At 36.2% G+C, this 6,000-nt stretch overlaps 1 protein-coding gene across 1 annotated transcript in view; it reads left to right on the top strand.

Annotated features, from left to right (window-relative positions):
- The window catches only part of LOC146473636 (E3 ubiquitin-protein ligase TRIM45-like), a 59,605-nt gene that overhangs the window by 19,672 nt on the left and 33,933 nt on the right, over positions 1–6,000 (top strand). The window lies entirely within an intron of this gene.

Here is a 6,000-nt window from a genome sequence, read left to right as displayed (position 1 = left end):
CGAGGGACCATACATTAAGTGTTTTGTTATATATTTAGACTTTCCCTGCAACAATCACGGCAAAACAAAAACAAACAAACAAACAACTGAGGAATTGTATCCGGGTCGGAATCAACCAATCACAGTACTTGTTTTGTTGAGTGAAAGTCTAGGTGTATAACAAAAATAATTATAAAGAAGCGGATTCTTTTTAAAAGAGAACCTAGGTCAACTTAGTTAAGTTACAATTGACAATGAACTTCGTAAGTAATAACAGAGACGAAAAACAAGATCAGCGAGTTAACAGTAAAGCTAAAGTTAGAAGCAAGGACACATTTCCACGTGTCTGTTTAACTGTCCCCATTTGACACCATACAGCCGATCGAGTTATAGGTAACAGTTTGGACTGAGTTTTATATATGGGAAAATATACTTGAACATCACCCAGTAAAAGGCGGGACTCCAAAGCGCTGCAGCTATGCTCATAACGGTTTCCAGCACTAACACTTCAGTTATGACTTCATCCATCATTACTACCACTCTTTATCAATGGATACTACAATGATGGTATCAAACAAATGGTTATACATATAGCTGCTTTACCGACTTTATAGGTAATAATAGGAACAACATATAAAGCTGCCTAAACAGCCCTTAATTTAGCTTTAAGTGATTAGAACTCAAAAACGAGCTCGGTGACACCCATCTGTTATTATGGAACTGTTATCATGTTCAGGTACAACTTTTTGAAAACTTAAAAAAGTTGCAGGGAGGGACTCAGAGCAACCTTAAATTTTCGAAAATTTAAGGTGGCTTTAAACCCCTCCCTACAAATTTTTTGAACTTTCTAAAACGTTACCTCTTGACATGCTGGTTACAATTCGATAGCAAAAAGTAGTGATCACCGGCTGGTTTTAGAGTTTAAATCACTTAAAGGTAAATTTAGATCTGTTTTGAACAGGTTATATGGTTGCTATGGTAACCTACAAAAAACTATAACTTGTTCACCAACAAATGAGGCCTTAGTTTTCAGGATACCATTATTGTTGTATCTACTGTCATAATGGTAGTGTTGATCCGTCTATTCCGGTTTAAGTGCTGGAAACCGCGGTGTCAGCCACCTTAATTATCATCACATCAGCACTTAAAAAATATATATATTTCTTTTTGCATCTTCAGAGCACGAGAATAACATTACGTGTACATGTAAACGCAGCAGTGTAAATTGTACTTGTCTTCTTTAATTTTTTAAACTGTCAGAAAACACTTCAGCGGTACAATGCTGTGTTCACATGTTCAAAGACAAGCAGATAGTTCATTTGTTCGCCTGACCAGTCGTAGTCTGCTCATATAAATTTCTTCTGGCCAAGATTGTATGACAATAAAACGATGGTGATGTGTATGTTCCATTTTGTTAGCCTGCAGTGTATTTTATTTCTGTCATGCTATTTTGAAGAATGTTTTAAATACAGTAAAAACCCACGTATAAGAACCTGGATTTTTTAATTTAGCCTAAACAGGTTCTTATATAAATGGTACTTAAAGCAAAGTTGGGCTACCAAGGTTCTTAAAATAGGCTCTTATATTTTCATGTGAATTTCATTTAAATATGTTATAAATATCATCTCATAATACAATATAAGTCATTTATACCATAATGGCTAAAGGCAATATAGTGCAGGTATGTCCTTAACAAAACATATGCTCAAACAAAGTCATAGTCAGCTTTGATACCAAAGTTGATACCAAGAAAATCTTCCTATACACTTTTACACCAACTCCAAAGATGACAACCTAATAAAAAATTTCACTTAATAGGTTCTTATGTGGAGGGGGCTTAAAATGAAAATTTTAGCCTAACAGCTTAAAACCCAGGTTCTTATACGCGGGTTTTTACTGTAACATCATATTACATACCAGTTATTTAGTAAATCTGGATCATTTGGTAATACAGTTCCACAGTTTTGATTGGCTTACCGACCACTGGTTATCGGCGCCTTTATACCATCATGTCCATGACATAGCAGCCATTAGATTGCCTTCTGGTCAATTTTGAAATGGAATCCGGAAGAGATCGCATTAACCCTTTTTCATATTTCTTTCGGGAATCCGATACCAGACTACACGATCATCTTTGAGGAAAGTCTTTGTGATGAGAGATTGCAGCTGTATTTTTAATTTTCTTCAGATTTGTAGTTGGATCTTACGAGACATGCTACATGACTGACAGCACCAGAAGAATTGGAAATGCGAATGCAAGCTTCCAAACACAGTAGATCAAAAAAAGCAGTTTTTACCGGAATTATTTAACATCGGAATATCCTTGTTTGGTCGAAGAATTCGAACTATGCACGTATGATCACTGTAGTCGCGGCACGTATGTTTGCATGTTTGTCCTACTTTCGAAATGGCTGTCTTCCGAGAAACCTATCAATAGGAACAAAAAAAAAGAAAAAAATGAGCATGAAATATAGTTAAATATCGGTCTCATTTCGTTTCTCACCGTCGTATTAAGGTGCGCTGAGACCGTGCTAGATATCATTTGATGGCTCATGTTAAACCTTGAAATTCTTTACATGTAATGAGATAATGTAAAACATAAAAAATATCCGAGCCAACATACTTGAAGACTGTTTCAAAGCATAGACCTTATCGATAATGGCCACCCTGGCTTTTACTGCTTGTTTCTTTCTGCCAGGAAATTGACAATATATTTCATTAACACAAAATATATCTTTGGGTATTCTGGAATGTTTGGGCGGATAAATCTTATTAAAAACATCAATAAGAAATTCAAGTGATTTGTTAAGCACAACGGTGGCTGTCGGCCTGGACGAAAAATAGTTTCATGGTTATAGAGGTTTGCACTGAATAAAATTAATTGAAAAATCATTCTAAAACTCATTAATAATGCATGAAACGAACAAAGGCGATTACTCAGTTGTTAAGAATTTTTTTCTGATAAGTTTGTCCGCAAGTTGTCTAGGTTGAGTTAAGTTCAAATCCTAGAAGATTCGATTTAGTATTAAACAACGTTATCTTAAATGTAGAGGTTTGAATTTGTTTTGTTTCATGTTACATGAATTGGCGCTTGGAAAACAGCAATGACATATTGAAACGGGTGATGTAGTCTGATGGAAATCAAGGGATTCTGTGAGAAATTTTGATTTGAAAAGAATCACTTCAGGCCGGAAAAGTGTTGTGAGCCTCCTTAAGTATGAAGCATGTGTGAAAATGATTCCCGAAATCTGCGGCTTAACCGGTCCAACGGTGTTATATTACAATGTTGTAGGCGCAGTAAACGTCATTTAATATCATGACAACATTCGTCCAACATAAATGTGAGTCCAACAGGTACACTGAGCACCATCAACAGTGACAAGAACAGCAATAAGCGGTGTTTTTTTTATCTTTAATGAATGAATTTATTGACATAGAGCACATAAAATGTAACAGTACTTGCACACTTACAATACCACAATACTACACTATAACGCCACTAACTTAATAACTAATAGAAAACTTATAGACTTACAGCTTTACTATACAACAATACCTACAATACAACACTTCTAACTTAAATATTAATCGAAAAATGGAAAAACTTATTGACTTACAGTTTTACTATACAATACCTTCAATACAACACTTCTAACTTAGATATTAATTGAAAAATGGAGATCTTGTTGCAAAGACTATAAAAATTCAATTACAATCTCTGTGCTTACTACAATTTTAACATGATGTAATAAAATATATGGTATCCGGTAGTCAGCAACTTATGTTTAACTTACTCTAGCTACTATAAATAAAGTTCCATTTATCATAGAATTCTTTGAGCGTGTTATTCTTGATACTAATGTATTTTTCTGTTTGTAATTTGATATTTACACCATTAGTTGTCAGAGTGTTCCTCATTGTAAATTTCTCAGCAAAAGTTATGCCAATATGTTGCAAAGAATTTGTTAAATATTGAAGACATTGAAGTAGGGTTGGTGTGTGTAATCCCATCTGATATTAAGCTGATTACATTAACTTTGTGTGGATTGCTTCCTGGTATTACTTCTTTGACGGATTTCCATAGATCACTAGGGTTGTTTCTAGAGTCTTTAATAAGGTTGCAATAATACTCCGATTTTGACTTTTTGATTTTACGTTGGACCTTATTTCTTAAAGCACGGTATTGTTTCCAATGAAAATTAGTCTTGTTACCTTTTGCCTTTCTTAGATGGTAATTGCGATCTCTCATCAAGGTTGCGATTTCAAAAGTCATCCAGGGAGTCGGAGTTCCTCTGACTCTACGTGTTTTGGCTGGCACATGGTCCTCCGAATCTTGTAAAAATAATTTGTTCCAAGTTTGCACGCAGCCTTCTAAGTCTTCAGGATTATTAACAACAACGTGCCATGGGACATTCATAAGATCTTGTCTGAAAGATGATTTGTTGTAGGACTTAAAACTTCGATATTCAAGCATTTTTGGCGGAACCTTCATAAGACCACTTTTAATTTGAACACACAATACACCATTGAGTGATCACTGATACCAAAGTCCTTAACTCCAAAATCAACAATTTTCCCGGGGTATCCAATCGATGGAATCGATAATCGATGACAATCGATATCAATCTGCAACCAATCGATATCAATTAATCGATTGATATTGATAATCGATGACCAATCGATGACGAAGATTCGTGTCGTTATCGATTTGTATCGATTATCAATACCAATCGATAGATAAATTGCTATCGATTGGTTTCAGATTGACGGAACCGGAATCGACGCATAAAAAAACACAACTTTTTAACTTTGTACTCAGTAATTCTAAACACATTTCATTTTAATGTTAACAGGAGAACAATACTCTCTTCTTTGTCTTTAACGTTAACGCCCCGTCCACAGAAATCCGGGTTTTTTTTGACAAATTAAAAGTTTGTTTCATGGGCCAATCTATAGACTTCAAAAAACGAAAAGTAGTTCAATCGTGCCTTCACAGAAAAATTCTGGTAGCAAAAGGAGCAAATACAATAATATTATGAGAACAGTACACCGAAATAACAATGTATGTGTTTTGAATAATTTCATATTTAATTGTTTGCCCGGATTTTTTGTTACGGTTTCAATAAAAAAAAAAATAATAAAATAATTCACTAACACAAAAATATCTGCATGTAGTGGCCAAAAAGGGTCCACAAGCTCGGGCTGTAGGTGGCCGAGCTGTCCACGATGGTTCACAACTTTAAACGCGTTTCCTCGTTCTCTCCTCTTTTGTTTGCAGTGAACACTTCACCGACCTTCACCTCAAAACGGCAAATATCATAGCCTTTGACGATGCACCTTACATTCAGTAAAGCCTCTTGCGTAGACATTATGACACGGAAAGGCAATGACGGGCAAGTGGGTAATTCGAGTACACGTCCAACGAGATATATTCTTTGCGTTGAGAAGACTGGATCGGAATTTGTTTTACCGGCAATTTCGCAGGGCTTCCTAAAAATGGACGATGACCGGACAGATAGCGTGCGTGACGTCTGTTCGAGGTTGCTGAGCCAATCGATAGCAATCGATGAGAGGTTTTTGTGTGGTTATCGATTGGTCATCTGATATTGAAATTATGATTTACTTTCTTGTGTACTGGTCTTATTGTTATAATACTAAGTTCATTGAGACTGAGTGTCTGTGTATTTCCTATACCAGTAGCAGCTTGTAAGTTTGTTTTTGAACCAGTGTCTGCCGCTTTTCTCGGTATCCTAGAATGCCTCCACGTCGTCAGAAACGCCCATCGGCTCGTTCCCCGTGGAACCTCCTCCTTAACGGACACGGCGCGTCACTAAAGCTACTGGCTGGGACAAAGTTCAGCGTGTGCCTGCCGCCACTGCAGAATCAACCACCACAGGTCTTCATCCTTCTGCAGATTGAGTTTTCGAGAGAAAACAATAAAGGTGTTTCTGCTCCGTTACATAACTGGAATTTATACGCACTCATCTTGTTGTCACGTTGCAGCTGTTTAGGACATTTTCA

The sequence above is a fragment of the Pavona decussata genome, unplaced genomic scaffold (assembly GCF_977016875.1).
Source record: "Pavona decussata unplaced genomic scaffold, jaPavDecu1.1 SCAFFOLD_93, whole genome shotgun sequence".
Classification (NCBI taxonomy): domain Eukaryota; kingdom Metazoa; phylum Cnidaria; class Anthozoa; order Scleractinia; family Agariciidae; genus Pavona; species Pavona decussata.
The sequence above is the reverse complement of the archived record's forward strand: the minus strand, read 5'-3'. Positions and strand labels throughout refer to the sequence as shown.